General features: G+C 40.4%; 1 pseudogene; it reads right to left on the bottom strand.

Annotated features, from left to right (window-relative positions):
- LOC149463284 (transient receptor potential cation channel subfamily V member 5-like) overlaps window positions 1-7,635 on the bottom strand; it is a 61,521-nt pseudogene extending 53,886 nt beyond the window's left edge.
- Window positions 7,636-25,270: the final 17,635 nt, after the last annotated feature.

Consider the following 25,270-nt stretch of genomic DNA (forward strand, 5'->3'; position numbering starts at 1 on the left):
CTACGGACTAAGACTGGGATGCCATTAAATTTCATGTGCATGTAAAGGCAGGCGTCCCAATACTTTTGGCAATATAGTGTGTGTACATATATATATGTATATATATATATATATATATATATACACACACACACACACACTCATTCTCAAGATATAGACGGTAGAGGGAAAATTTCACCTGGACCTAGATATTCTGTAAAGCTAGGATGCTTAGTATCCTCTCTGCTTTGTGTGACATGCCTGACAGATAGAAGCAAGTTCCTCCTCTGATGGTGATTCATACTTTCTTTCTCCTTTGACACTTATACAGTAAAAGACCTTTGCTAGGTTTCTTACCCCCCCCCCCCCCAGACAACCTTAAATGACCCCTTGCCTTCCTGAGCATCAAATGAAGTGTGGGATTAGGCCACTCGTATACTTTTCCGTAAACTCCTACACTGGCATGATCAAGGAAATGCACAATTAGTAGTTTACAGTTAGTTAACTTTAATTTGCTAAAACTCAGTAGTATAATATGCTATTTTGCATTGAATCATTATCCTCTAGTTTGTGAGGTTGGTAGATAGCATGTCTTGGAAACATATTCTATACTATACACGTCAAAAAGCTTCATTTTTTCTGTAACAAATATGCAGTTATGACGTTACTGTTATTTATCAGGCTGCAGGACATTTTCAAAACATAATTATGTTTCAGAATACGGTCCTTTTGTATGGTGGTTAAAAAAGGCTGTCACCTTTGTTTTCTCTGCTTTCAACATCTGCACTGACAAAGGTATAATAAATGTAATGCAGGTTTAGGACATTTACAGTTATGATACTGTAAATGGAAATATGCCTTGGTTTCTAAGATCATTTTTCTGCCTGGGATTATGCTGGTATGAGAGATTTGTGTTTTTTCACCTATAAAACCAGAAACATAATTGTGTCACTGTATTTCCATACCTTTATAAAAGTCACACTCTATCAGTGACTTGATTATAAAAAGGAAAGCTTCCAGTAGCACACATAGTGCTTCCTTATTGTTATACAGAGCTGCAGCATGTATCACATTTTCCCCCATAGCACCTATAAGAAAAACACAAGTATAATGAGATACGCATGGGTATATAAGGATGGACTGAAAATAACAATGTTGCCCATATACTTTATGCAGTAATGCTGTTCATAGATAGATGACAGTTGTAGAATGTGATCCAACCATGGAAAGGTTTTCCACCAGGCAATTGTTATGTAAATGAACACATTCATATCAAGGTACTGTGAATAGAAGAAAAACCTGTAAAAAGTCTTATTCTGGGGAATAATAGGCTATGAACCATAAAAATCAATTCCAGTGACAGCACTTTCCACAACAGAACTCTCCGATATCTGCTGGGGCAGATCATAGTTCAAAGTGTCAGTACTAGATAACCACTTACCTACTGGGCCCTTTTACCCCCTTCATTGCCAGGCCAATTTTCAGCTTTCAGTGCTGTCGTACTTTAAATGACAATTGCGCGATCATGCAACACTGTACCCATATGAGAATTTTACCTTTTTTTTTGAGACAGATAGAGCTTGCTTTTGGTCGCATTTGATCACCACTGGGATTTAAATTTTTTGCTAAACAAATTTAAAAATACCGAAAATTAAAAAGAAAAAGTTTCTTAGTTTCTGTTGTAAAATTTTGAATGGGTAATTTTTCTTCACTGATGTGTGCTGATGAGGCTGCACTGAAGGGCACTGATAGGCTGCACTGAAGGGCACCAATAGGTTACACTGATGAGAAGGCACTGATGAGGCTACACTGATATGTAATACTAATTATCAATGATATGTGGTACTGATAGGCAGCACTGATGGACACTGATAGGTAGCACTGATGGACACTTATGGGCTGCACTGATTTTCAGTGTAGATGTCCCCATGAGAATCGCTGCTTACCGGCAAACTTCTCTTCACACTGTCACAACACATGAGGAGAAGACTGTCGAAAACCGGAAAATCTATTTATACTGTGATCAGCTGTGGTTGGACACAGCTGATCACATGGTAAAAGGCCGCTGCAATTGGCTCTTTACCTCTCTCTGTGATCAGCTGTGTCCGAAGGACACAGCGATCACAGAGTTCTTGTGATGCACTCCCCAGGGGGCGGAGTTCTCGGAGGACATCCATAGACACTGTCCCAGAACCAGCTGACCACACTTGTGCTGTCTTTTGGCTATAGCCCTGTAGGAAAGTGGATAAAGACCATGTGAAAACTTTGGTTACTCTAGCAGAAAAAAAAAAAAATTAATAAAAACAAAATCTTAAAAAGAAGTGGATGGGAAAATCCATATATACAGCACAATAAAATAATAGCATATACATTTGCTACACAAGCCATATTGTAATTTAATGTTATTAAAAAATTACCTTTCCTTTTCAAACTGCAACTGTAATTTTCTGCAATGTTCAATGCAATATGGCAACCTGGTGGCATTTGGTACACGGTGGTGTACAGAACTCCTCACTGTGATACGCAGACGTTTGCACTAAGATACATGTCAGATTTGAGGTATCCTCTGCAGCAAAGAGCAGAAACAGGTAGGAATCTGCAACAAAGTTTATTAAAGGCTTAGTTTATTCCCCTCCATAAAACTGCCTATATAGGCAAGGGGCACATATAGATAAAAATTAACTGTGAAGCTTTGATTAAAGTTAAATAATTCCCCTGCTGTAGGTGTTGGCCATTTACATACCTCCTAGAGCCTGGACAAGAAACCCTTCATGATGCTGTCCCACATCCTGCCCTGTTGCTAAGTGGTTGCTAAGATTAACCCAGTCATTACTGCTCCTCTCCCTCACAAGCACAAGAACAAGCTCTCTCGGGTTAAAATCTCGGCACATGTACACCCCCCGTAACACAGTTTTATTTCCTGATTCTGCCAGTAAGTTCTTTAACAGACTAATATGTTTAGGAAAAGTGCCAGTTAGAGAGTTAAGATAAACCATTTAGAACTGACTGTGGTTCCTACAATGGTCAGCTTTTATTTACAGTATATAGATAAAACCACCATCCCAAAAGGAAAAAAAAATGCTGTAACCACTTAAAAAGCATTGGCTGGAGTTAGGCTCTACTTTATTTGTCACTTATGTAAAGTCTATCTAAATCTACTACCTACACTACCTTCTCCACTTTGCTGCTGTCCAAGGATGGCTACTTTGCTATTCTGGAGATACAGGGGGGACTCAGTGTAGCCCCCAAAACTGGAAATGTATTATATATCACATTTTTGTTTTGGGGTTTAGTTATGCTTTAAGTGACATCATTTCACGGAGTGACATGGTAATGGGTGTGGTGCCCTTTAATACTGTACAGTATTGGATCAAGGATCATTGGATCCAGTATGGATCAAGGGTTTTGTTACACAATGGTTGAGTTCTATAGTCCAGCAGGGAGAGCTGACAATGCTGTTGGATTTTTGGCATTGCAATGGCACTGGGTTTTCAGCCCAAACAAGACATTAGGAGCAGACTGGATTTTTGACAGATTTTTTTGTACCCAAAGGATTGTGCATGCAGTGAAGAGATATACTGAACATGTTAATCTTAATTGTAAAGTACAGGACGGAGCACAGGCTGAATATATGGACTGGTACCTTCAGGTGTTTAGACATTGGAAAAGCTTTGCTGGACATGCCCCCCTGGGTGTACCCCTGTAACTCAACTGCAATCTGTGAGTTGTTTTGCTAGTGTCCTTAGGTGAAGGACCTCTTCTTCCTTATGAAGAAATAATTTTTTGCTTAACTAGTTTATTGTTTTACTTCAATCAGTTCTTCAATCAACTCCTCAATTCATTCTAAGTCAGCAATAGAAGCACCTCATGCAGATCAGTGCAACCTCAAAACCGTATCCAGACATCAAGTTGTGAGGATGGCCTGTAATGTTGCAACGGGCACTGGATCCTACATGGGCACTCATCTCAGGACTTAATTCAACGCATCTTGTCAGCTGCTGGGTGCTATACAGGTCCAGAGATGTGGTCCATCCCTATGGAAGTACAAAAAATGGCCACTACCCCAGTCTATAACTGGCCTTCACAGCAAGAAGCAAATGGAAGAGCAACGCATGTCAAACAATAAAAGAGAAAAATTCCCAGCTCAGCTTACCAACCAGCTTGCGAAAAAACCGACCGAATTGTCCTGTTTAACAGTATGCGTTAAAAACAGGGGTTTAGTTAGCACACATTTGCAAATACATGTGTAAGCTGCAGAGCCTCTTCATGGCACCCCAATATTCTGCAGTTCCTAACTCTAAATTTTGAGAGCCTCCCTAGTAGAAGCACATGTATAAATGGATAGACTGAGGGCAGGTGAGTCTGAGGGAGCCCACCCCTCCTTAAAGGTACAGGGGCGCACTGGACCCCCAGCATATAGCACAATGGCAGCCAGGATGTTCAGTGCAACCTCTCACCAGCATATCAACAGTACAAAAAATGGCCATTGCCCCAATCTATAACTGACCTTCACAGCAAGGAGCACATGGAAGGGCGATGCATATCAAACAATAAAAGAGAAAAATTCCCAGCCCTACTTACAGACCAGCTTGCAAAAAAACCAAAGTGTTCTGTCTAACAGTATGCGTTAAAAACAGAGGTTTAGTTAGCGCACATTTGCAAATACATGCGTAAGCTGCAGAACCTCTTCACAGCACCCCAGTATTCTGAAGCTCTTAACTCTAAATTTTGAGAGCCTCCATAGTAGAAGTACACTGGACACCCTGGCTGCCATATGGAAATGGTCCAACAAGAAATCAATAAGAATGATCAGCCTTAATTCCTGTATAAATATTTATGACTAACAGTGAGAGCTAGGACCTCATAGCGTGATGGCAGCACTATGATATGGATGTGAGAGACATCTAGAGGATGTCTAGGCATGCTGGAAATTCAAACTGATATTAGATCAGCTATAAAAGGAGGACCAGCAGTCAAGACCTAATATCAGTCAATAGATCTATAATGCTGCACCAGTGACCATGATAGCAATGCCACAGAGGAAGCCAAAGATAGCAAAATTAATAGGTTGAAAATAGTAGAAGCAGCAAGCAGCTGAAGAGCTGTAGCAGTATATAAGCAGAAAGTAGAAGGAGCCACATGCATTTGACTTGCACACATAGGGTGAACTACGCCACAGCACTAAGCTCCTCAGAGCAATCACAGACATGGGAACAGCTCCAGATGTAGGCACCACCCAGCTTGTGTAGGTTACAGCTCACCGCTCCAGACGTGATGGATCCGATTCAAACAATCCTAATCATCTGTATTCCAATGCCAATGTGTGGCTCCATTGGTGGCTTCTCAGTAAGATAAATTGTGCTGTCCTGCACTAGTAACCAGCGTGAGGTTGCATGGTGGAAAGCCGTATGGTGCAGCCCAGAGTGCAGGTGTGATGAAGTTATGATGTCAACACGTTTCACTCACTGAGTCAAGCAAGCTTCTTCAGGATGTTGTGGCGGTCATTTTATGGGCTTATATAGAGACCAATACTTCTCTTCTGAATTACCTCTCTAAAAGCCACATCTAAACTATCACCTAAACATCATGTATTACTGCAATGTACACTATATACAGACAATGAGTTAACTTTTTTTAAATGTGCAAGGTTTTATAACAAAAACCCAACCAAACATCCCAATATGTCCCTACAGCACCAGTGAACCAAATACATACCAACTGGAGGCAGTCAAGAGGTTACTATGATGTCTGTTTGCTATTAAGATAGAGATTACTGAGGGAGAATTAAAATATGCCACATAAAATACGTAGCATTATTGCACAGCAAGGGCAATAAAGATATCAAAGGAGGCAATCAATTCAAGGGTTGTGAGAATATCAGAGGAGGCAATTAATGCACATTTTAAGGAGTTCAGGAACACCTGCAGTCTCAACTCAGTGTTGAGTCCTTTTGTTGCCAGTCTCCCCAATCATCATTAATCCCTACTATCATTTTGAATTTCCAGCATGCCTAGCTGGCTATGGACTCCAGAATATTGACAGCTGTGGGTTATGGACTTTGGAACTATACACTCTAGATGTCTCTAACATCCATTTCATAGTGCTGTCATCACTGTATGAGGTCCTAGCTCTCACAGTTAGTCATAGATATTTAAACAAAAATTAAGGCTGATCATTCATATTGGTTTCCCGTTGGCCCATTTCCATATTCAACTGCTGCTGGTCTCCATGAATGCTGACTACTGCTTAACCTGCACTATTGCTAGTACCCATGAGTGTGTGCTTTTGTATGGCTGTGAGCCCAGGCTGTGCTCATAACTACCTATGTCAATGTTGTAATTTGTTTTTATTTGTGTTTGGTGAAGGTTCTTGGTTCTGATGACAATGCAATAATTTTTGAATTAATACATTTAATAAATTTGCCATTTTTCTAAGCCGCTGTTTGGTTCTCTTTGGGACCTCTTTCAGTTTTATCTCTTTACTTGCGTTATTTATTTTGGCCACTGTAGGATGAGCCAGGTAATGCTGAGAACCAGGTTGGAACACACAGGGGCACTGGAGGGAATGCCATAGCTATGACCTATATCAACCAAAAAGGGGTAACAGGAGTCAGGCAGCCTTAAAGGTATAATCATTTCATGAGCAGAGAAATACCATCAACCCTCTCTGATGTTCACATCTCAGAAATGGACAATTGGAAGGTGGATTACCTCAATCATCCCTGCCTGGTCTAAGGGGAATGGGCCCTTCATCCCTACAACTTCAATCTCTTATTTCAGAATGGGGAATGCCAGATGTGGACAGGGCCGTCTTTAATAGTAATTGGACCTTGGGCAAACATTTTCTTAGGGCCCCCCCCCCAGGCCCCCCTGCTCGCTTCTATTCACTGATTGGTTGCTAGAGGTTACTGCACATACTGTAATTACCACTCACTGAGCAGTGGAGCAATCCCAGATAATGAGGAAGTATTGATCAAGCTATTAGTCCACATGTATTGCATATTTTAAGCAGGCAAGCAAGTCAGGAGCAGATAGAGAACACATCAAAGCATAATGCAGCTTAGTTTACAGAATGATTACTATGATATGATAATGATAAAGTAACATGCTGCTGCCCACCACCTCCACGTAATCGGAGCCAACACTCACAACACAAAGCTCTTCACTACAGGTTGCACCAGTCCGATGAAACTGTCACAGATTGAGATGTCTGGTCTTACTGCCCATCGAGCGCTCCATGATTCCTCCAGGTGCCTGCTAGCACACCACTGTACACTGCTGCTGTCACTGGATACCAAGGTTGCCAGCCCCCACAACTTTTTTTACTGACAAAACCTGGAAAATTTACTGACAATCGATATTTATACAGTATAAACACAATATGTAAACACTGACAATACTCAGAGCAAGCAATTTGCCTGATTTAAACTTAAAAAATCAACACAGTGTGACAAAATAACAGACCCCCTGGGATACAGTTGAAAAATAAGTTCTGCTAAGCATGCCACAAAGAGTAGTGGACGTGACCAGACTGATTATAAGAGTGGCTTAAAAGAGGACAATTAAACAGAACCACCCCTTGACCACCTATCTCTAAATGAACATAGCAGCTGCTGTATTGACTACGCATTGCTGTGATGTTGATGCTTACCTTCATGGTGTGGCAATTTTAACTTGACATGTTAAGTTTCACAGGCAGAATCACCTATCAAACTTTCCCACTGAATTCATAGTCACTGCAGCCACAAGCAAAATGCAGTATCACCACCTGAATGCCTGCAAACTGCCTCTGCAAAGCGATCCACCATGGAGCACTTTACAGAGGGGCAGAACGGACTGCAGCACATAAGAAAGAGGCCTTTGTGGTGAAACAGACACTTTAAGCCACAAAAGGTCTTGATCTGACTCTCATATACTCCGTTTATTTTGTGGACATACATTATAGCTTGTTTTGAGATTGTATCCCAGTACAGTCAACTGATGAGATTTTGGGAGCTTCAACTACTCAGCCCCTGACACGCCAAAGGGTTGTGCATATTATTTAGTGCTAGATGTACTACAGGTGATAACCAGAGATTGCAGATGTGCTACAGGAGATAACCAGAGACTGCGGATGTACTACAGGAGATAACCGGAGACTGCAGATGTAATACAGGAGATAACCAGAGACTGCAGATGTACTACAGGAGATAACCAGAGACTGCAGATGTACTACAGGAGATAACCAGAGATTGCAAATGTACTACAGGAGATAATCAGAGACTGCAGATGTACTACAGGAGATAATCAGACACTGCAGATGTACTACAGGAGATAATCAGAGACTGCAGATGTACTACAGGTGATAACCAGAGACTGCAGATGTACTACAGGAGATCAACAGAGACTGCTGATGTACTACAGGAGATAACCAGAGACTGCAGATGTACTACAGGTAATAACCAGAGACTGCGGATGTACTACAGGAGATAACCAGAGACTGCAGATGTACTAAAGGAGATGGTCAGAGACTGCAGATATACTACAGGAGATAACCAGAGACTGCAGATGTACTACAGGAGATGATCAGAGACTGCAAACGTACTACAGAAGATGGTCAGAGACTGCAGATATACTACAGGAGATAATCAGAGACTGCAGATGTACTGCAGGAGATAACCAGAGACTGCAGATGTACTACAGGAGATAACCAAAGACTGCAGATGTACTGCAGGAGATAATCAGAGACTTCAGATGTACTACAGGAGATAATCAGAGTTTACAGATGTACTACAGGTGATAACCAGAGACTGCAGGTGTACTACAGGAGATAACCAGAGACTGCGGATGTACTACAGGAGATAACTGGAGACTGCATGCATACTACAGGAGATGGTAAGAGACTGCAGATGTACTACAGGAGATGATCAGAGACTGCAAACGTACTACAGAAGATGGTCAGAGACTGCAGATATACTACAGGAGATAACCAGAGACTGCGGATGTACTACAGGAGATAACCAGAGACTGCAGATGTACTACAGGAGATAACCAGAGACTGCAGATGTACTACAGGAGATAACCAGAGACTGCGGATGTACTACAGGAGATAACTAGAGACTGTGGATGTACTACAGGAGATAACCAGAGACTGCAGATATACTACAGGAGATAATCAGAGTCTACAGATGTACTACAGGTAATAACCAGAGACTGCGGATGTACTACAGGAGATAACCAGAGACTGCGGATGTACTACAGGAGATAACCAGAGACTGCAGATGTGCTACAGGTAATAACCAGAGACTGCAGATGTGCTACAGGTAATAACCAGAGACTGCAGATGTACTACAGGAGATAACCAGAGACTGCGGATGTACTACAGGAGATAACTGGAGACTGCATGCATACTACAGGAGATGGTAAGAGACTGCAGATATACTACAGGAGATAACCAGAGACTGCAGACATACTGCAGGTGATGATCAGATCAGATGTACTACAAGAGATGATCGAATATAGATTGCAATCTTAAGGCACCTTCATCCCCATATAGTAAAACTGTCCCTTTTATGTAAACCATTTGGGCATATACAACTGGCTCTGCAACAACTCCTAGGAACAACTAAATAGCCATTTTTCAAATTCTACCTTTTATCAATGCACAGCTTGCATTTTGTAAAAAAAACAGGAGAGGGTTTGGGATAACAGTCCACAAGCTGTCTATAGGGAGAAGGACCTACCTACACAGCTGGGCTCACCACCCGCTCTCAGAGGTCCAGGGGTTTTAAGAGGTCTGGGTGCAGGGCTCTCAGAGTTCCAGGGGTGGGATCTCAGAAGTCTGAGCGCTGGGCTTTTAGAGGTCCGGACACAGGGCCTTCAGAGGTCCAGGCGCAGGGCTCTCAGAGGTCTGGGGTGGGGCTCTCAGAGCTCCCACTCCTATCTCAGTTTCGAGCCTCCAAGAATTCAGGTTGCATGGGGCTGGGTCATAACATCAGTGGAGTTCTTGGCCCCACCCCCTCCCTGCTGGCCGGGGAATACAGTGCCGCCGCTGCCTCCCTTGTACCTGGTGCACTCTGCAGTATGGTCATGGGACCCCAATATGCGGGCTCAAGGGGCAGCTGCTTTGAGCCCCATATCAATGACTGGGCCCAGTGCAGCTGCCCTTTTTGCCCTGTGTTAAAGACGGCCCTGGATGTGGACATGCTGGACTCTAAGTTTAGAGTCTGTTTTTAGTCAGAACCAAGTATCTTCTAGCACGGTCATTGGATGCTCTGATAATTCCCTGGACTCCATTCAAGTGTGTATATGCTTTTCTTCCAGTGAGAATTCTGCCTCAACTGACAGCTCAGCAAAACAGAGCAAGAGCAGAAATTGGTGATTTTCATTGCACCAATTTGACCCAGGAGAAACTGGAACACAGACATATTTAAACCTTTCTTACAAACAGGACAGATCTCCTTCTCAGAGCCCCCTGTTCCATCCCGCTTCTCAGTCACTAGCTTTAGCAGCATGACTGTTGAGACCCAGGTTTTCAGGGGCATTTGACTCATTGCTTGAGGACAGAGAAGCCACTTTAGGAAATATGTACTATACTATGATGGAAAATCCTTCTTTGCTTGGGTGAAGGCAGTTTGATCCCTGTTCTTGGTGCCTCACATCTTCCTACCATCCAGAAATTTGCTTAAAGCTCATCTCCAGGTTTCCTTCAACTTTAAATAGTTTGTTTGGACCTAGTTGGTCCAAATGAACTATTTACTTCAGTAACAATTACAGTGGTTGGGATAGCTGTATAAAATGTATGTAGTCCAGCTACGTACAGTATATAGCTCTGTGCTCCTAGATGTAATCGAATTGGGCTGAGTGGCATTCCGCTATTCAGAGTAAACTTTGTATTCTATGAATGAATACAAAGCTACTTTTGATTGACTGAGGTGGAGTTTGTGACATCATTAGCCCACTTCTTTGCCTCAGCCAATCAGAGGAAGTTTTGTATTTATTCATAGAATACAAAGCTCCCTCTTAATGGATAAACCGCACTCAGCCCACCTCAGTTTTGTTCAGGGAGGAGGATGGGAAGATCTCAACCCACTGCTGGAACACAGCACTGTATGTAGCTGAGGCTACATACAGTTTGTACAGCGCTCTCAGCTGCTGCAACTATTGAAGTAAAATGCTCATCTGGACAAGCTTGGGGCAAACTATTTAAAGATAAATGAAACCTGGCGATAATTTTTAAGTACTCCTAAGGGACAGGTTTTTACCTTGTCCATTTTGTCCCAAAAGCTTAATTTTCTTTTTTCAAGGAGTTTTTTGGAATTGGCCCCCATTATAGCACTTTTTGCTTTTTTGGCATCTTAATTTGGTTTTGTCTGCCCTGAAGAAGCTACCCTTTGAACCCATCAAGGATCTCTTTTTGGATGATCTCTCCTGCAAATTGGTCTACCTAGTGGCTATTATGTTCGTCATTCATGCCATGAAGAGTGACAATGCTCTTGCCTTCTCTTTCAATTATTCTCGTGCCTTATAACCCTGTTGTCACACAGGCTTCCAACCAAGACCACAATTGGCCTTTACATTGCACAGACATGTTTCACTGTTGTCCCCATCTAGAAATTCACCCTGAAAATTGCCCTGCAGCCATCACGGGAGTGTATACATGTATATAAGAAATTACAAAGTGGCCGCAGAAGATCAGCAGTACTGCGATGCATCAAAGGATGAAAATAAATAATTTATATTGAGGAAGGCAGTTACATCTCTTAGTAAAAGCAGCACACATTACACTTGTTAGGCACACAGTTAACCCTTCGATTGCCCATTGATGTTAACCCCTTCCCAGCCAGTGTCATTAGTACAGTGACAGTGTATAGTATTATCAGTGATCACTGTATTAGTGTCCCTGTAGATGTCAGTGTCAGTAAGTCAGTTCCCACCCAGTGTCAATGTCAGACTGCTCACAACACCACACTACAGTCCCACTAAGTCACTGATCACCGCCATTACCAGTATAAGATAAATACAAATTCCAGTATATATACCATCGTTTGTACACACTATAACTTTCACACAAACCAATTAATATATACTTATTGGGATTTTTTTTACCAAAGATATGTAGCAGAATACATTTTGGCCTACATTTACAAAGAAATATGATTTTTTAAAATATTCTATTGGATATGTTTTATAGCAAAAAGTAAAAAATATAGGTTTTGTTTCAAAATTTTCATACTTTTTTTGTATATATAATAAAAAATAAAAATGATACAAATTTAATTTAGGTACAGTTTTGCATGACCATACTGGCTAAGCCCTGTACATGCATTGAGAATATTGAAAGAGAGGGGCGCATGCGCGGCCGGCTCGACGATGGACGCGAGATAGCTCCCGCTCCGTCCACCCGCCAGCACTGAAGCGGCTCACTCAGACCCCAGGGAATTCTGACAGCACACGGCAGCGATCGGAGTGTGCCCGCAGCCCACTAGACATGCCCCGGAGGAAAAAGAGTCCGGGGCAGCCAGGGAAGCTGACAAACTTTTTCCCGGCCGTCATGCCGGGAATCCAAGATGGCGGCCACCATTCAAACATGCGGGGAGGCAACAATGAGCAGGAGGAGGACTACAGGTCCCAGAGTGTGGATCCCAGGCTTCAACACCAGCTTTACCCGGGGGACCCTGGTGAGTTGTCACCCCCACTGTCACCCACGACATGTAGCCCAGCAAAATCACGCCCGCGGCTAGAGAGTGACTCTGATGACACCCACAGGGCCCTAAATTTTCCACCTCAGCCACCACATACATCCCTGCCTGATATAGATGCATTTCCAGCGTCTGACCAACCACTGACCGAAATCTGCATGAAAAACATGCTAACCTCACTGCGCCAGACCTTGCATAATGATATATCTGCGCCATTGACCCAAATTACTGCTTTGGTACAAAGACAGGAACGCAGAATCCGCCACATTGAGACCAATATAGCAGACATCATAGAGGCGCATAATGACCTGATTGATGCTCATACAGATCACCTATCGGACATAGAACAAATCAACTTAAAATTAGCTGACATGGAGGACAGATCACGCCGCAATAATATCAAATTCAGAGGGATTCCAGAAACCGTGCCTAATGACGCGTTATTGCCGTATCTGCAACACTTCCTCAAGCTTTTAATCCCAACACTCTCTGAAGTTGAGGCCACGATTGACCGTGCACATCAACTTCCTAAACCTCCATTCCTGTCAGCATCCATCTCTAGGGATGTGCTTGTCCGCTTACATTTCTACCATATTAAAGAGAGAATTATGATGGCCACTAGAAATCCACCTCCACTTCCACCCTCTCATGCGAATTTGCGTCTCTATGCTGATCTATCCAAGGCTACACTTTCTAATAGAAAGAAACTCATATCAATTACCAAAGCACTCAGAAACCACAATATCGCCTACCAATGGGGCTTTCCAACAAAACTAATAGTACGACACCAAGGAAAGGTATATACCATTAAAAATTTGGAGGCTGGCTTGGATTTTCTTAAGACCTGGGGCATATTGCCTGCAGATTCACAGAAGAATAACCCTGGCTCAGTTCAAAACATGGAAGCGACCTGATGGGCCTAGCGGCATAAGCCGCAATATACATGTTTAAATTTTTTCCCTGGAGGCTTCTATTGAACACTCCTTTTCCTGGCGATCGGCCTGTATCCAATGAATCTCATCTTTACAAGTTTCTATAGGTTTGACCCTTCTGGAGGTCAAAACCTCTCTGACTCCCCCTTTTTTGCAGTAGCGTTCCTAGCTACTTTGGTTCCTTGCATTATACGCAAGAGTTTTTTTACTGTTGTCCCTTCCCTTCCCAACTACCCCTCCCCATGGCACCATCAGCTATACCTCTCGGATACTAGATCTAGATATCCTGACCCTGAATACGGCCAAAGAACACTCCAACTGTATATATACTTCGTGAATCCATATATCAATGATTACTATTACATTTCTTAACGTATGAGGCCTCAACTCCCCATTTAAAAGGTCGATGCTATCAAGAGAAATCCGGAGATCTCAAGCAGACATACTTTTTATACAGGAATCCCACTTCGCCACGGACAAGACCCCTAAACTATATCTTCCCCGCTTCTCTCAACAATTTATGGCAAATAATATCAAAAAGAAGAATGGAGTTATTATTGCTGTTAATGACGCTCTCTCTTTCCAATCTACCTCCACCATAATAGACCCGCAGGGGCGATACTTCATTTTGATATGCGAAATTAACGAGATTACTTACACCTTGGTGAACATTTATGGACCAAATAACAAACAAATAAGATTTCATCGCAAGCTCTTCAACCTCCTTTCCCGAAATAAACGAGGTAGACTTATTATCGGCGGAGACTTTAATGCTCTTAGTAATCCACTTCTAGACTCTTCTTCTACCAAGAAACCCACCAACCTTGACCTCAATCACCTACTACATGACCATGACCTATATGACATCTGGAGATGCCATCATGGCTCGGAGAGAGACTACACCTATTTCTCACCCCCACATCTCTCATATTCAAGAATCGACATGTTTGCCACTGATAAATGGACCTTACAACACGTATCATCATCCAACATTGGTACTATAACATGGTCCGACCATGCTCCGATCAGCATATCCTTAGACGATACCCAACGGTCAGCGATCCCACCTATTTGGAGACTGAATCCTACCCTTTTGAAACTCCCGGAAAACCAAAAATTTGTACTGGATGCTCATCACCTCTTCTTTGAAACTAACAGCACCCCAGATATCTCTATTGCCACGCTTTGGTTAACATATAAAGCTTATATGAGAGGTATTCTCATCCAACTAAATTCTCGCATCAAAAAACAACGCTCACAACAAATTGACCAACTCCTCATTTCTATACGCAAAAACGAAGACATTAACAAACAAAATCCGAACCCCTCTACGACCGCAGCCTTAAACCAAGATAGGAATGCACTACGCACTATCCTACTTCACACTTATGACATGAACCTACAAAAAACCAAATCCCAATTTTATGCGCTAGGGAATAAATCAAACTCTCTTCTTTCCAAAGTCATCAAACAAAAACGGCTCAAAAACAAAATTCACACGATTCAGCATCCAACCTCACATACCCCACTGACCAACCCACAAGACATAGCTAATGCGTTCGCGTGTTACTATCAAGCCCTATACAACATAAAAGACGATCCAAACACGACCCAACCAACAACCCAGACGATTGAAAATTTTCTACAACATACCAATCTTCCTTCTCTCACGCCTTCCCAATTAGCTTCCCTATCTGTCCTGATTTCGCCTACTGAGATTGAGAAAACCATAAACAAGCTCCCCTTGAATAAATCACCAGGTAATGACGGCTTTACCAATGAATACTATAAGACGTTTGCACCCCACCTAAAACCACACCTCTCGGCTCTTTATAATTTTGTTGCCTCTGAAGGAGAATTTCCTTCAGATATGCTACAATCAATAATTACTACGATCCCGAAACCAGGTAAAGATTCCCAATTAGTTCAAAACTATAGACCAATTTCTCTGCTTAACACGGATCTAAAAATATATGCCAAGATAATAGCTCAACGACTGCTTCCATACCTTCCCACCCTAATCCATCCTGACCAAGTAGGATTCATACCAGGCAGACAGGCCCCTGAAGCGACTCGACGAATCATATCACTATTACACCACCTTGAAACTGATAATCAACCCTCTCTCCTCCTATCACTTGACGCAGAAAAAGCATTTGACCGCATTCATTGGCAATTCATGACGCTTACCCTCCAAAAATTTGGAATTACGGATTGGATGTTGTCTGCAATTTTATCCCTATATTCCAAACCCTCCGCTAGAGTTCTTACCAACGGCACGCTCTCGCAACCGTTCCAAATCTCCAATGGTACTAGGCAGGGATGCCCTCTTTCTCCCATAATTTTTGCTTTACTCATTGAACCACTGGCATCCAATCTCAGGAATGACCCCGGTTTCTCAGGAATCAAATTTATTAAACATGAACACAAAATCAGTCTATTTGCGGACGACATTATTCTAATGATCACAAACCCCTATAAATCACTTACCTCGATACGCACCCACTTACAAAAATACGCAGACGTTTCATACTACAAACTCAACGAACCCAAGTCGTCTATCTTAAACCTGTACACCCCTGCTCCACTCCAAAACCTGCTTACCAAACGATTCTCTTTTAAATGGGAAAAACATACTATCCCCTACCTGGGGATTAAACTGTCTGCCAACACTAACCAACTCTACGCGGCTAACTTTAAACCGCTACTAGATACAGTTCCACAGGAGCTTAGAAGCCTACGTACGGCTTCTCTATCTATGCTAGGCAGAATAGCAACTGTCAAAATGTGCATATTACCTAAAATATTATATATATTTCGTGTGCTGCCCATTCCTATACCATCCTCCTTCTTTTCATCACTTCAGAAAATTCTGAATAACTTTATATGGCTTTCCAAACGCCCAAGGTGTACTACAAATCTCCTGATCCGCCCGCCCTCCAGAGGGGGAGCCGGTCTTCCGCATCTAAAATCCTATTACCAAGCGGTCTTACTAGACCAGCTCTTCTACTGGTGGCACCCTACTCCAGAGAATATTGAAAGAATGATCATCCATTTTTGCATGCTAGTCTCATAATGAAAGTGAAGAAGTTACTAAAGTTACGAAAATTCTTGTACAACATTAAAATTCAGATGTGATGTAATGTATTGTATTTTTGGACGAAAACTGTACTGATTAAATGAATACCATACTATCTGGTATCGTACGAGAAACATTTTTGTGCTTGTCCCTTTGATCAATTTTGGACGAAAGCTGTGAACTAACAGATTATCATATGATCGTCTTTTTTTTGTACGATTTTCTGATCATGTGCACTTGGCTTTAAAGTAATAGCAAAAAAAGCCCCGATCATGAAAGGGGTAAAATCTTCCAGAGCTTAAGTGGATAACAAAGATAACCTGGTGACCAAGAAACGCACATTTGCTGCAATCCATTGTAAGTAATTAGACATCTGTTTTATAAGATTTTATGCTATTTGCACAAAACTACTAAATAAACTTTAGCTTGTAACTGTTTGGAGATGTCAGTCAAGCACAGGAATAAATCTCCAAGATAGATGCATGTTGGTAAGTAAGCTGGGTCATTCTGCATGGCTGAACTGTCTGGCTTGTTTAATGGCACATAAAAAACAACCAATAGTCTCTAGCATTTCTAGATTAATTAGTCTTTTCGGAGGTTTCATATCATTTTCCTTTGCTGTTTTGGTTTACTTTTCTGCCAATTGAAAATAGCATTGTTTTCATCATTGTTGCAGCAAAAATACAAATACTACACTGTCTTTACTGTCATCTATTTTAGAGTATGAATCAGAATTCTTGTGAATGAAGTCTACTTGTCTAGTGTAAGCAAATGGAAGGAAGCTCTGATCAGCCCACACAATGTCTGCATAGGTGACTGGCTTAACATTTTCTTATGTTCTGAATTCTACCATAGTGGCAGGCAGTCTTTCTAACTACCAATGTACTATAAATGGTCCTGAGGTGCAAAAAAGAGTAAATTAAAAAATGTTAAAGATAGTAAAGTGGACCTGTCTTGATAATGAAATTGCAAGAAACCTTCTTTCCTGTAAAAAAACAAAACAAATTGAGCTTTCTTTTGGTGGTATTTGATCGCCTGTATGGTTTTAATTTTTTGCACTATAAAAAGAAAAAAAAAAGACCGACAATTTTGAGAAAAAAAATAATATTTTTGACTTTTTTGCTATTAAACATGTCCAGTAAAAAATAAAAAAATAAAAATCACAATTTTAATTTTTACTAGTAATGGTGGAGATCAGCAACATACAGCGGGACTGCGGCAGACATTCTGACACTAGGGGGAACTGAATTGGTGTCAATGACATACCCAGTGACACCAATACTGTGGGGGGGAGAGTCCTCTTAAGAAAAAAAAAGGGGAAAGGAAATTTTAAAAATCTTTTCCGCACCCACCTAATACGAAACCCTCCAAGAATGGCTTAAAGGACATTGTTTCATTTAATCTTGGAAAGGAAGTGGCATTTAATTTGTAGATCCATCTGAGCTCACATTGGAGCAAGGTTTTGTTCCAATCACCGGATGGATCCTATCCAGAATAAGGAAATGAACTTTGGGAAATACACCTCCAGGAATGCCCACTATGTGACGTCCTAAGGGTACCTCTATATTGTTGGACTTCATGCTGGAGGTATGGCGATACATTTGACACCAGAGCTCCAATTTTGTTTTGCCTACATAGAAGCAATTGCAATCACATGTGAGTAGATAAACTACCCCTTTAGTTTTACAATTGCCAAAGTGTTTGGGAATAAATTTCTCTCCATTCGGTAGTATAATAGTTTTTTTGGTGTTCATAAATTGACAATAATTACAGCCACCACAGGTAAAATTACCTGGAAATTTACAAGGATCTCAATTCTTTTGTGGTTGATATTCACTTTGTTCTAAGTGATCTCTTACTGAGTTGGCTCATCTAAAAACAAAACTTGGAGTATCTGGTACAAATTTATTGACAATGGAATCAATTGTTAGCAGATGCCAATATTTTTGAACAATTTTTTTAAATTGCATATGTTGGTTGGAGAATTTTGTTATTATTCATACTTGGTGATCCTCTTTTTTGTTTTTTGTTTGGTACAGAAGAGAATCTCTGGATTTGTTGTATACTTTCTTATAAGCTTTTTTCAAACATGTAGAGGAATATCCTTGTATAAGGAGGCGTTGTCTTAATTTGTCTGCTTCTTTTTTATAAGAAATATCATTAGAGCAATTGCGTCTGATGCGCAGGTATTGACCATAGGGAATGGAATTAACTAAAGAAGTAGGATGAAAACTACTAGCATGTAGGATGGTATTGCCAGCGGTTGATTTGCTGTAGAGATCACTTCTCAGGGTCCCATCTTCGTTTTTATAAATTTGAATATCCAAAAATGGAATTGTTTTGAAGTCAGATGAGATCGTGAACTTCAAATTAAAATTGTTGACACTAATTTTTTGCATGAATTCTCTTAATTGAGTAATAGAACCCTCCCAAATCATGAACACATCGTCAATATATCTAGACCATATTATAATTAAATTAATAAAAGGAGCCAACTCAGGAGTGTCCATCAAATTACATTCCCACTCCCCCAGGTACAGGTTAGCATAGGAAGGGGCACAGCAAATGCCCATGGCCACCCCCTGCACCTGGAGGAAATGGGAACTGTCAAAAGAAAAAATGTTATGATTTAAAATGAATTCAAGTGATTGCACAATGAACTCAGTAAAACGCAGTTGTCCATAGCTTTTTGGGAAAGAATATGTCGAATACATGCTAAGCCCTTGGAGTGTGGTATAGAGCTGTATAATGCCTCAATATCCAGAGCTACCAAAAAAGCTGAAGGAGGAACTTGAAGTCCGTCAATAATTTTAAGTAAATGGATTGTATCCTTCACATAGGTAAGTAAGCTAATGATATACGGTCTCAAATGGTCATCTATCAATTTACTAAGATTTTCAGTCAATGAACCATTGCCGGAAATTATAGGTCTCCCTGGGGGCGTAATGGGGTCCTTATGTACTTTTGGTAGAGAATAAAATGTAGGGGTACGGAGAAAACCTGTTCTCACAAATTCCCATTGGCTTTGGTAAGAACGCCATTAAGATAAGCCAAATCGAGAAATTGATCAAATTCGTCTTGGAATTTGTGAATTACTGTAATAGAAATCAGGCTATACCACTCTTTATTTTGAAGAATTTTATAAGATATATTTCTATATTGTTTGTTGTCCATAATCACAGCATTACCTCTTTTGTTGGCTGGCTTTATGGTAATGTCATGTTAGCAGCCAAATCTCGCAACGCTTATATTTCTTGTGGAGATAGGTTGCCCTGAGGAGGACATATTTTCAGATGAATAATTTCCTGGCTTGTTAATTTAGCAAAAGCTGCAACATTAGAGTTGAGGCTTAAAGAACACATGGGTGGTTTTTTTTATCATTATAATGTTTGTTACACATGTTTTTTCTTTAGGTACATTGCCTCATAGCGGGTTGTTCTTTACATCCCAGTCCTCATTATTATCAGGCCATCAATATTTTCTCACGTAAATTTCTTTTTGTCATCACTTCGCACTCATAGTAAGTGCGTTTAGCTCTCAATTTAAATTTCCCTTAGGGATGATGATATCGAAATGATATTAATACTATTGTTTTTCATTATTCATATTGCAGCACTGCCCTATCAGCATCAGCCAACAGGTAATCTTGTTGCAATTGGGCGGGGCCCCTTCAAGAGGCGTTTGGGTGGCATTTATCCTTTACTGGTTTCAGTTTTTCTTTATTTTTTTGTTCTATCATTTTTGCCTGAGATATATGAGAAGTCCTTGGCTGTGTTCATATAAAATTAGTTCTTACATTTTTGGTGGCTTTTACCTCACATGGAATCATGTAAGTGTCTAAACATATCGTAAATTATCATATTGTTTATACTAATTAAATTGTGTGATGTATATTGATATATGTATGTATGTTTGTTATAGGCGTCGTACCTTCTTGAGCACTTCTGAGAAAGAGATTTCTGTTGATCTCGAAACGCGTCAAGTACAAATTAGGCATGATCCATGACTAGATTTTCAATACCATCTTTGATGACACCGCCGCAATATGTATTGTAGCTTTATGATTATTTTTGTTTTTTAAGATTGTAAAAATAAAACTGCATATTGTTTTAAAAAATCTTTATTGAACTGTTCAAATTTATTATATAAGAGAATTGTGCCGTTAAAAACCCGTCCAAAAGAGGACTGCCCCCCCTTGTATTCTTTAGGGATGTTGGCACCCTGTGTATTATATCCCTTCCCTTTTCCTGACACTGTACTAATGGCACTGGGCAGAAAGGGGTTAACATGAGGGGCAATCAAAGGGTTAACTGTGTGCTGGGTGTGTTTTACTGTAGGGCGGTGTCTGTGTGCTTCACTGTAAGCACACTGCTTTGGATGGCTATACTGTGCACAGCCATCCAAAGCAATGTGCCCGAGCTGACAGGGAGAAGGACTGTTAGTAAACAAAACAGTCCTCCTCCCCTTTGGAGATCCTCGGTAATCACTGGGCACCAGCGGGTAATCACCAGCCGGGACCCAGTGATTGACACCTGCGGCCGTGAATGGTGGCACGGGTAGGGCGCGCACGCCCCCTACCCAGTGATGCAAAATCACACACATACAGTGAAGGAAATAAGTATTTGATCCCCTGCTGATTTTGAATCTTTGCCCACTCACAAAGAGATGATCAGTCTAAAAATCGAATGGTAGGTATATTGTGACACTGAGAGACAGAATAGCAACAAAAAATTCAAAAGAAATGCATGTCTAACAAATTATGCACTGATTTGCATGAATGGGCAAACATTTAAAATCAGCAGGGGATCAAATACTTATTTCCTTCCCTGTATACGTGATTTTGCGCACCCATGCCGCCCTATAGCAGTATTTCTGCTATAGGGCAGTCGGGAAGAAGTCAAGTAGGAACCAAGTGCTAAGAAATGGAAAGGTCTGAAAGAGTTGATCTCTTTACCTTATCACAACTGTGTCCTGTAGTAATGTAGAGGACAGTGGGAGGAAGCACTGAACACAGTACGGGACCAAGGCAACAACACTTTTGGGAGTGTTGGTTCTTAACAAGACTAATGAATACACAATGAAAACATAGGACAAACGATCTTCCGGGTTTTTTTGCATACTAGTCTCATATTGAAAAGGAATAGGTTCCTAAAATTACAAAAAATTGTTAAAAGACAAAATACAACTTCGGAAGTGATGTAATGTATTGCATTGTAATGAATTCTTTCATTTCCAAGCATGCACATTTTTGGCCACTCAATCTTTTACAGACGAATCCTGTACTGATTAATAGTTTGTTCTGTTATTGTATAAGAAAAAGTTTTGTGTTTGACCCTTCAGATATTTTTGCATGAACTGTCATGATCAGCTCTCAAAAGCTGTGTACTAACGATCAGATTATCAGACACTAGCTCCAAAAGCAGTATTTTTCATCCAATATTTCCTCTTCAAAGGTGTGGGAAACATAAGACTTTACTTTCACAAGGCCCAAGGCAACAGAACAGCTTTTGGCCCACTCTGACATTTTCATCAATTCCAATGCCCATGGGAAAAATTGTTGTATTTTTAAAGATTCTTTACAGTCATTGGAGACTACAATTTCCAATGTGCCTAGGCATAGACATAGTTTCACAAAGACTGAACTAGTAGTATGTGTTGGGTAAGTACATTACACAATATACTGTACACTTAGCTTTGATTAATGTGACTTAAAGTGGTTGTAAGTATATACCTAGTAAAGTGATTAGCCGCAGGTGATACAGAGGTGAAACAAATCCTCCTACATAAGTTGTACCATTCTGTCTGCAGCCATCTCTTCTCTGCATCTGTTCAAATTGCTGAATTTATAAAGCTTGTCTGAGAGTTTAGAAAGGAAGGGGGTGGGGAGCTGAAGTTACACTTTGTAGAACTCAGTGAGGAGAGCTCTGATAGCTGATTGGAGGGCAGAGACACACCCCCCCCCCCTCCACACAGCTAACAGGAACAGAGTGGAGGCTGTCAATCTGCTGGAGATCCCTCCACTGTCTCCGTTTTTCTCTTGGTGTCAGGAAAACCTGTCAGAAGTGATTCATGCTGATAGCAGAAGAATGAAGCAGCAGACAGAAATGACACTTGGTGCTCTTAACTGAGACAAGTATACACTACATAGGGATATGCTTTGTTCATATTGCATGTCTGAAATTTACAACCACTGAAGGGATGGAGAGTAAAATCATTTTCAGTCTTTTCTGTTGAAATGAATCCCCTATCTGCGCCTTTTCAATTCCTATCCATTTTCTTTCTCTGTCATTTTTGTTTCTATGTTTTTTTTTTCCTTCTTCATGCTATGGTCCTGTGCCTGTTTAGCTTGATTCAACTCAGGCCTCTAGGTCAGTCTCTGTTTTTTCCCTTTCCTATCTTTTAAACCTCCTTACATGTTATTTTTGTGTCCCATTGCCTTTACTAAAATAGCTTCATTGCACTCAGAACATTAGGCTATCTGTACATACCCATTGGTTTGCATCCTAGTGAATCCTTCCATATTGTTAAAATATATTTCATCTGGAGTAGATGGCCCCACTTCCCAACCTGCCCCACAATTATTACTATTAAATAGGATTTAAATAGTGCTAACAATTTGCAGAAACACAAAGAGCACAGTTACAATACAATTCATCACAAAGGTTTGCAAAAAGTCCATCTCATTTCCTTTGTATGTATTGGCATAGCCTGCCCTATTAGACACGAAGGGCATCCTCTCTGACAACTTTGGCTTATATATTTGAGATGTATGTAGTAGGAAGATATTTACTAACTCTTAGCTACCACTGACAAAAGGTATGTGGTTGATTTATTAAAGGCAAATAGGCAGTTTAATTTACAAGGGAAATTGCACTATGCAAGAGAATTTTCCCTATAGGTTAGTGAATGTGATGTTTTACGATGCAAAAAATACCCAATCATGTGCAAGGAAATGATATAAAAACAAATTTGCACGATTGGATGATTGAAGTAAATGGAGCCTCCCTGCATTTACTAAGCTCAGAGGAAAATTCACTTGCAAAGCACACCTTCATTTGAAGAATGAACACCCTTTTTTTTAAATAAATCAATCCTTTTGTGTTTTGTATTTGAAGGTCCATTACACTGAAAAATTAAAAAACCACAAAACGAATAAATACATTTGCCGACATTTAATAATGTTATTTCCCACTAAAATGTGACTTTCAAACTTTCTGAGGTAAGAACTGTAGGAAGAAAAACTGAGGAACCTTTCTCAAGGTATTGTTATCATGCATGTAGCAATATCTGAGATTTGAAACATACACTGTACATACAGCTCATTAAAATCCCTGGCAATACATCAAAATATAAAAGCACAAGTTTAACCACTGTCCGTCTGACCTATTGAAATAGGACAGTTGGGAGGGACTTTTCTTGTTCCTGGTGGACATCTTATGAAATCCTCTTGGAACACACCTTGCACTGGACACAGCCAATGACAGATCACTGTACCAACCCTCTGCAGGTACCATGTGATTGCTGTGACCAATCACAGCAGATCACCTTATAAATGTAAACAATGAATGGCTTCCTTTCATGCCATTCATTGTACACAATTGTATTGTTAGCTGTGATTGGTCACAATGATCACATGGTCAGACAGGGCCAATCACTGCCCATCTGTGCCATGTGATTAGCTGTGGCCAATCACAGTTAATCACAATACTTACTGAACGAATCAATTTAATTCAGTAAAATGCTTGCTTTTAGCGATGAACTTCACTGCTATAAGTAATCATAATGTGTAAAAACAAATCCTGATCACTTCCCCAGAGTAGTACAATGTTACTATGGTAACATTGCATTGCTCTGGTCACAGTTTGTTAAAAAAAAAACACACACATTGTTAAAAAAAAAAAAAAAAATATTAATATTATTTTTTTTCCGCACTGTCACCACACCAGTTATATGATGCTGTACTGAACTGGTATACAGTGCAGCATTACAGTATGTTAAAAAAATTGTGAAAAAATGTTTTTCTTTAATTTCTTCAATTTCCAAAAAATTATGACAAAAAAAATTACAACTTCAAAAAACTTGCCTCTTACTAAATGCCTCGGACTCTCTAATTTCCAAAAAGGGGTATTTTGGGGGATATATGTACTGTCCTGATATTTTCAGGCCTCAAGAAATTAGAAATCAGGATTGATCAGCAGATACATACCATAGTTTGTGGACGCTATAACTTTCCTAGACTAAACAATAAACAACAGACTAAATAATAAACATTAATCTGCATTATTTTCACCAAAGAAACGTAGCAGAATACAATTTGGCCTAAATTTATGAAGAACAATTATTCATTTGCAACATGTTATAACAGAAATGAAGAAAAATGGATTTTTCCCCTCAAAATTTTCAGTCTTTTTTCATTTATTTAGCAAAAAATAAAAAACCCAGTGGTGATTAACTACCAGAGCTTTATTTGTGTGAAAAAAAAATGATAAAAATTTCATTTGGGTACATTGTTGCAATTGTTATTCATAATGCAACAGCACTGAAAGCTGAAAATTGGCCTGGGCAAGGGGGTGAAAGTGTCACTTATGCCCCGTACACACG

Source organism: Staurois parvus, unplaced genomic scaffold, assembly GCF_062004578.1.
Source record: "Staurois parvus isolate SC_StPar_1 unplaced genomic scaffold, SC_StPar_1.0 ptg000155l, whole genome shotgun sequence".
NCBI classification, from domain to species: Eukaryota; Metazoa; Chordata; class Amphibia; order Anura; family Ranidae; genus Staurois; species Staurois parvus.